We start from the raw sequence: 9,003 nt of genomic DNA on the forward strand, positions 1-9,003 counted from the left end.
AAAAAAAAAAAAAAAAAAAGAATATGTTCTGACCTGAGAAATATAAACTCTGCTTCTTTTATTATCTTTTGCTTACTATTGGAAAAACTTGCTTTGTATTGAGGCTGTTTGTTTCCAACTTTTATAGAAACTTTTCCTGGAAGTCATGAAAAAATGTACTTTTCACATACAATCAATAGTGAGAGCATTTCCAAGTGCTACAACAGTAGCATTGTGAGGGGACACAGAAAAAACTTAAGATATTTTAAAATTTTAAAGTATTTTTATTGTGTATGATCCAAGATATTTTTAAGGGATTCATTTTTATGTTTCAGGTAAAAAGTCATATAGATTTCATGCCTTCCATTTTTCCTTTCTCTGGAATGGATAAGGTGATGTTAGTTTCCTATCACGGCTGTAACAAATTGCCACAAACTGTTACAACACTTAAACACAACACTTATAAAAAGCCAAACATTTGTTATCCTTAGAGGTCCCAAGTTTTCGCTGGACTAAAATCAAGAAGTTGGTTGTGTTTCTACTGAAAGCTCTTGGGGAAAATTTACTCCTTTTCTGGCTTCTAGAGGCCACCTGCCTTCCTTGGCTCGTGGACCCTTCCTTACTTTGTATTCAAAGCCAGCAGTATGGCATTTTCAAATCTCTCTCTGATGCCATTGCCTCCCTCTTCCACTTACAAAAACTCTAGTGATCATATTGGACTCACCCAGATAAGCCAGAATACTCTTCCCATTTCAATATCCTTAATTATATCTACAAAGTCCTATTGCTATGTAAGGTAATATGGTCTCATGTCTGAGGATTAGGAACGTGGACATTTTTTTTTGTGGGGCTGCCATCCTGCCTATCACAGGAGCTTAGGAGCAGATATTTGCAATTTCTATCTTTTTATGATATGAAGTAGGCCATAAGATGAACGGAAAGATTATTGGATCTATTGTTACAGGGTATGTCAGAATATTAACTGTTGGTGAATTTTATTCGTGAGTTTGTTCTCTTATGACTGTAAATTTCAGAGTCAAATAACAGGAAGTATTCCTCACATGTGAAGTCAAAGCTATCATTTGTAAAATTTCCACATTAGCCAGATGTTTTCATAGCCCTTGAGTTAAGGATACCACATAATTGAGCAACTTCCTTTCTTGTCTTTTCATATGAATATTTCAGGCATATTTTAAGGTTTTCATAAATAGCTGGAGTACATAAAACAAGCTCTAATTAAAATTTTAAATCTGTTTTAATTAAGGCCTGTGTACATATTTTAATATTGGAAAAAGAACAAGAGGAAAAGGAAATCCAGCAAGTAAAAAGAAAGTTATATGGCATCTCTAGGAACTTGGAGAAATTGAAAACTATTTCAGCTCCTTGTGTATCATTTAATTCAAGAGGGATTTTGACAGTATCAGATTATCAAAGACATATTATATAGTACAGTTAAAAAATAAGGACCTTAGCAAAAAGATATTTTTAACTTATAGCAAATTCCAGTTGAGAAGAGAAGGATTCTAGGCTTTTCCGTGCTCAGTGGGAATGATGACTGCAATGAATGAGGTCTGCCGTGGGTGTGTAAATAAGACAGTGGAGTCACATAAATAACACATTTGCTCTCTATTTATTTAATGCTTTGTTTGGTTTCTTCTGAACGAGTATACTAAAAAATATTAGGTTGCGTCAAAGAACATGTGAAAAATGTGCTCTCGATATTGTTACTCAGTACCATTAAAAATAGGGAATGAGTTCTTTTGTTCTTCTGAGAAAGTTGACAGAGATCTTTCCAAAAATGCATTCCCGTAAATGCATTTATAAAGATCATGGGATAAGTATATTAATTTTATTATTATCATTCCTCTAATTATTTTCTTAGGACTACAGAAACTAAGAGAACACATATTTTCCTTATGTGCTTTTGTAAAGACACATGAGGAGATGTTTTATTTTTAAAATATAAAACAACACAAAAACAAAAAAGACAAAACTGAAAAGAAGAAAAACAAGGAAAATATTTTTACAGTGGTTGACTGGAATACAGTTTATGGTAGATAAAAGCTGTAAAGGAAGAGGATATCAAGTACAGCCTGGGGTAATATGAAAAATAAAAATATAAGACATGAGCAATCATAGGAGATAAATTTTGAAGAATAATGAATGTCAGTTAATTAATGTTAATTAGTCACACAGATGTCAGAATGATATGTTGTGAGTATTTAGCAGCAACCATGTTTATGTATTTCAAAATTTTGTAATTCAATGTATAAATTAGAAGGCAATGGAATGTGTTTAATTGCAAAGAGTAAATCAAAAACATTTTCTTTGGACAGTATGTTCTCATAATAACACAATGGAGCTTCCACATTAATGTGAGATAAAAGAAACAAAATAATCCCGGAAAGGGCTACCCTGGAAGGATGCTGTAGAGGCAAGGAGGGTGTAGAAGGAGAAGAGACATGGGAATGCAAGACACGTGAGTGTTTAAAGTGGGAACCAATGGGGAGACTATTAAGCTAATTTTACTTAGAATAGGCCTGGGTTTATTTTCAAGAAAAATTCTTCAAAGTTTTGCTTGGTCTATTTTTGTTTCACCTTGAAAAAGCATGCATTCTTATTCTTGGACTGCCTGAATAAGGTCTGGAAGCAATGATGTAGCGGTAAACTAGCTGTCTGGTAAAACACACACACAGACACACACACACACACACACACACACACACATACACACTCCCCCAAACAAAATAAACTTTAATTTGTAGCATTTGCCAACTTATGTGGTGTAAGTTTTTCCACCACCATGACCGATTTCCAGCTACCAACATAATGTCATTGAAGGCAGAGTCTGGAAGAGTTGCATGGCATTGGCTGTAGCCAGCTTTGTTTAGTACTTCATTGTCCGGAATTCTAATGATGTTGCTTTCTGACATATGTTGACATAATGTCTGTTTTCATCATAACGGGAATACTTTTTTCTCACTTTGTGGACTTCCTGAAACCATAGGGGGTGGGGGGAGCAGTAGCAAGCATATCACGGGAAGTCATGTGCATGTAAAAGCCTATATTTCACGTTTAAAGAATTGGAGTGAGAAAATCTTTACTACCCTTCTATACTAGTGCAGTGCCTCCAGCAAGGCACTGACTCCAAGATGGAATTAGAAGTCAAGAGACTTTAGAGGGGGAAACACCTCTAAAATAAAGAGGGAGGGAGTAGAGTAGATATGAACTGAAAGAGAAAGAGAAGTCAGGAAAGGCTTCACAATTAGAAGTGACCTTGTCTGATTTTTAAGTCTTCAATAATTTCAAGAAATTTAGATAGATGGATTTTTTTTTTTTTCTGAAATGAAGAAAAGAGATTCAGGTTAAAATATTTTGCAAATGACCATAAGTCTAGCCAGCAAAGTTTATGGACCTCATAGAGAAGTACTAAAAGAGATCCTGAAATTCCTCACCAAAATGTAATTCAATGAGGAGGCCTCACAAGAGTTCATTTCTATTACAGTCACCAGTTCTGTTAAACCAACATTTGCTGGAGTTACTCCTCAATCAGCTAGTCAAGGGAAAGGATTTGTGTATCTCTAATTCTATGGGGAGAAAACAAATAAGAGAAAATAAAAGAGGCACCTTGTGTCATATATAATTTTTGGTCTCCTTAGCTATTAAGTGTCGTATTTTGAAGAATTATTTTCATGTTTCAAATAAAAATTCTATTATTCTCCTGGAGTCCTTTGTCCTCCGCCCTTACCCATTTGTGATGTCAAGGTATTTTGTAATGACACTGAGAGGGAGGAGGCTCAGCTTTCATCTGCATTCATCAGTGTAACATAGCAACTCAGGACCAGATGCAGCACAAGATCTGGAGGTTTCTATTCAATAGGGAAGAGATGTTGTTGTTATTGGGCTATTGGCATTTTCCTCTTCATTTTACACGTGTGTTCATTCACTTGTTTGTTCAAGCAGTACTCAGTGTATGACTCCTAGATTGGGAGAAAGTAGAATGCTAGAGATCATATGGCAGATAATTTTTGCAAAAGCTGACATTGAAATTTTTATGATTAGAAGACAAGATATTTTGGAATTAGAGTGGTTACAGGTAAGGGGAATGACCAAGGTGAGGCCAGGAGCACGAGCACTTGAAGTGGAATAGAGAGATATGTCATTGGATACAATGCCATTGGAGAACTGAGAGGCCAGGGAGTTGATGGTTGTCCCCCTGGGTGGGGAATTTTCCTAGGACGGTGGGAGAACTTGAAGTAGATATGAAGTCTGTAAGCGCGTGTTGTAGTCTTCCATGAATGGGGAGTATAAGTGAGAGATCTGTAGATGAGAGCAACGAGGAAGGGAGGGGATGGTATTTCCAGATATATGCCATTCTGAAATAAGTGCTCTAGAGCGTCATGTAGTAATGATCCGGAAACAGTGATTGACATTTAGGAGGACTCTGATCACGCCTCCTGACCCCCCAAAACGAAAAACCAACCAACCCCTACATGAAAGGACTGCAAAGAAAGCACATCCTTGGTGCAGGGCCAGGTGTCAAAGTAAGGTTAGGAGGCAGTATAAATGAAACAGCCAAATCTCAGTTGCTAGTTAAAGATCTTAGGTGAGTTAGCATTAAATACAAAGGGAAAAATTCAATTTAACTTAGTCTTGTTATTTACAAGGTACATTTCTTGTGCCCTCACTGAAGCCTGATATTTGGAAATGTTAGCAATCCATTATAGATCGTGGCCATAGTTACACTGCAGTGTGGACTCATTTTGCCTTGTTCCTTCTTCAAGAACACTGGGAGGAAAAATTAGGGTAGGTAAAGTAGAAATAAGAAGCAGGGCTAATGGGAACAATAAACTCATTTTTCCTTTTTGTTATGATTTTACAGATCTATTTGAGATGAATATTTGTATTTTCTGTTTTGAAAAGAATCTGAAAATGATATAAATTCGGTCTCTGTAATGATATATTTTATGAAACAATTGCTCTCTGCATTGGCTGTAGCCAGCTTTGTTTAGTACTGCATTGGTAATGCAAGGGCATTTTTGAAAACCCTTTGCAAAGCTGTTTTGGATGTTCAAGCCTGCTCCTATCATTTGCTAACATGTGGGAGACTGTGGCAGTTCTCAGGTTATGTTTGAGGAAAAGTGTAAAAGGGGCACATGTTTTAATTACCTTTTCCCTCGAATCATTGATCAGTCTTCTTCACGCCTTTCCCATATGTGGGTGCCACTGCTCTCTCCAGACACCCTGTCTCTCCATGACAGCCCTTGTGTGCCTAATCCTACCGTGATGAGCCACCCAGCACTTCCCATTAAAGCAATATCCTCTTCCTCTCCATTCAATTGGATCCTACCTATATAGCATCCCATTTTTTTGAATATGTACTTGCATTTTCCTCAGAGAGATTTTAGCTGGAGTATTTAAACTCAAATGAGGGGATTTTCCAGCAATCAAACTATTGGGATTACAGTATACTATTCCTTAAATTAGAACATGCCAACATTTGCTTACTACGTTTATTGCAACATCCAGTCATCATTATGTAGGATTTGTCCTTTTTAAAGGGAACAAAGCCAAACTTCATAATTGCAGAATCATTGACAGAGCTCAGAAATCAAATAAAATGTTTGCTGAAATATGCTAGACAAAAATGTGCAGTTCTGAGTTCATGAGAATTGGCCAAAGCTTTGTTCACAGGAGAAAACCTTGAATGTAAGATCCAGTCAACAGCATGTCTCAAACAGACACCAGATGCAGAGTTCTTGTCACCATGGAGACAACAGAAAGCAGAGAAGGCCATGTCACTATCCTTGGGGACTTTAGATACAAAATAGCTGAATCAGAATGCAAAACCTTGCTCACAACCATCAGTGCCAAGTCCATAGGTGTACAGGGCAAACTCTTTACTGAATGAAGGTGAAAGCTGGGCAAGGAGGTAATTCCTCGGGATACATGCAAAAAGGGAAGCAGCTGGCTACTTATCTGTCACGTCTGTGTTAATCTTCTTTACAAACATAGCCTTTCTTCTAAAATTTACCTTCTTCAATCAGATATGGTGGTGTATATTCCCTCTGAAGTAATGTGGTTATTGAACAAAAATTTCAATAAATATAGTTCAATTAGCCTGTTGGTATTAAAATCAAGAACCACCACATCATCCATTTGTGTATCCATTTATTCATCTTTTATTACTTTATTAACTTTTCAACTAATTTTTATTAGGGGCTTAGAATGTGTCAGATTTTGATAACAATGGTAAATATATTTTAAAAAATTCTAAAATCAAACTTACCCATGAGCAAAGGCCCTAAATGACATTGTAAGAGAGATGCTACATAATCCTATATGGTGGTCATATACACTTATCAGTTTTGAGTTTAGAGAGATACTTTGTTAGTAGGCTTCCTATGGGTGGTATAAATGTTTCTAAAAAAATCTATATACATATTTATGGAAAAAACAATAACTTCTAGGAATGATATTAGGACCTCCAGAAAGCTTATTTCATGGTATCCTTTATAATAAATAGCAAAGAGTAAAATTCAGTCACACAGTCCAAAGTGGTGTCCATAACTGTGCAACTTTACCTAGCTGGAAGAAAAAGAAAAACGTTTGGACACTGCTGGAATGGAGCAATTGACTGGGTTTGGGGAAGCTTAGATTTTAGTACTGACCTCAACACTACTACTAAACAAGTCAACCGCTCAACAAGTTTAAACTTTTCTGGGTCTCAGGTTTTTTTTTTTAAATTATTATTTGTAAAATGTGAAGATAGGACTAAGCTAGATCTAAAAAAGTCTAAAATGACAATAGAATAGCTCCCCAAATATTATATCATGGCTGGGTGAAATCAACAGGCCACAAGCAGAGCTCTCTCTGCATATATCTTCTGCTCCCTGTAGGGCAGGCTCTCTCACTCCTTCTTCATGAACGCATTTTATGTGCACTTGGCCTGGTCACACTCCATCATTCAGTCAATTCAATCATTCAATAAACATTGAGTGTCCACTGTATCCCAGGCCTTGTGTGTGTTGGGAACTGCTCCCCTGGGTTTCACATCAGCTGGTTCAGGCTTGTTTTCCTGAGAATCACCTTTCCTCTGGCCAGGGCAGCAGGTTACTGTGGGTCACAAGAAGACCTCCAAAGATAGTTCAAGTCTACAAACAATGCAATCAACATCTCTCAAGAAGTCATTTGGCTTATGTCTTTGTCCATTAGAGTTGCTATAACAAAATACCATAAACTGGGTGGCTTATAAATAACAGAAATTAATTTTTCTCACTCCTGGAGGCTGAAACATTCAAGATCAAGGTGCTGGCAGATTTGGTGCCTGGTGAGGCCCCACTTCCTGGTTCACAGATGGTCATCTTCTCACTGTGTCCTCACATGGCAGAAAGGGACACGGGCTCTCTAGAGCTCTTTTATGAGGTCATTAATCCATTCGCAAAGGCTTCACCCTCATGATCTTATCATCTCCCAAAGGCCCCGCTTCCTAATACCATCACCTTAGTGGTTAGGATTTAAACATATGAATTTGGGTGATTCAGCCCATAGCAGCTTAGAAATAATTTAGATAAAAAGGAGGGTAGTTGTGTAATTACTGGAACCTAGCCTCTTTGAGTAACTTGAGGAAGAAATTTGATATTATTTTGAAAATGAAACTTTACCTTCACTCTCAGGAATTAGGTTAAGTATCACAACAGCACGGATGCTTAGATGCAAGATAATCTGCAGCAAAAAATATTTCTGAAAATAATATTTGATGTGACTGTCTAAATCATCCAGATATATGTCTCCTTAGTATACTCAGTGCTATGGATTGAATTGTGTTCCCCTCAAATTTGTATGTTGAAGTCATAACCCTCAAAACTCAAAATGTGACCTTATTTGGAAATAGGGTGGTTGCAGATTTAAGTAGTTAAGATGAAATTATCAGGGTAGACTCTAATCCATTATGACTGGTGACCTCATAAAGAGGGGGATATTTGGACCCAGAAAGACACATATACAGGGAACACCATGTGAAGATGAAGGCAGAGAGGTAAAAGCCACAGAATGACAAAAGTTGACACAAATCCACATAATCTGGGAGAAAGGCATTGGACATATTTTCTTTCTCAGCCTTTAGAAGGAATAAGCCTGGTGACACCTTGATCTTGGATTTCTGTTCTCCAGAACCGTGAGGCAATAAATGTCTGTTGCATAAGGAGCCTCTTCTGTGGCAGTCTGTTATGGCAGCCCTAGCAAATTAATATACCCAGTTACAAGAGCTTCATATTCATTGACTCACTCTTTGTTTTAACAGCCATGGGACTGACAAGGTTGCAGTGGGATTTCCACAAGAATGGTTACATGCGAGGGGCTTAGGACACATTGAGACACAGTTTGGTATATTTATTACCTTACTCCCAAAAGTTAATGCTCAGTATAAGAAAAGCAAACAACCAACCAAACAAGAAGCAGCTTAAACATACATCTAGAAAATGAAAAGATATCATAATGCAGTTTTTTGATTTAAAACATATATTGACAAGATCTTAAAAAAGGGATTGAAAAAAACATACTTATATGACCTGCTGAGGAAGAGAATCAGAAAAAATATGAAGACAATAAAAGATAATAAAGGAGAATTCAGCTGTGCTCCATAATTCCATAGTCACAATTCATTCAGGAAAAGAAAGTATAGCATATATAATGTACAGCAGACAAAGAAGGTGATATTTCTACACTTTTCTCACGTTATAATCTCTAGAACAAATAATGGTCTAGCATGAGAAGAAATGCCAGGGTCAGCAGAAGGTGGACAAAAAAATTCGGGAAATATATTCAGGGCCAATTACTGTGAGTCCCATCAAAGTCACTCTCTGGACTTCTGGAAAATCAAGCCAGCAGAATTCTCTTTGATCTGCAGTCGGTTTTCACTGATTTAGAGATCAGTGATTTTCATAGATAGTTTGAAGAAACAATTTTAGAGACATGAAGAACTCTGAATAGGTTTTATAATAAAAGTTATGGAGCTTTGAATGA

Source organism: Propithecus coquereli, unplaced genomic scaffold (assembly GCF_000956105.1).
Source record: "Propithecus coquereli isolate 6110/MARCELLA unplaced genomic scaffold, Pcoq_1.0 Scaffold8, whole genome shotgun sequence".
NCBI classification, from domain to species: Eukaryota; Metazoa; Chordata; class Mammalia; order Primates; family Indriidae; genus Propithecus; species Propithecus coquereli.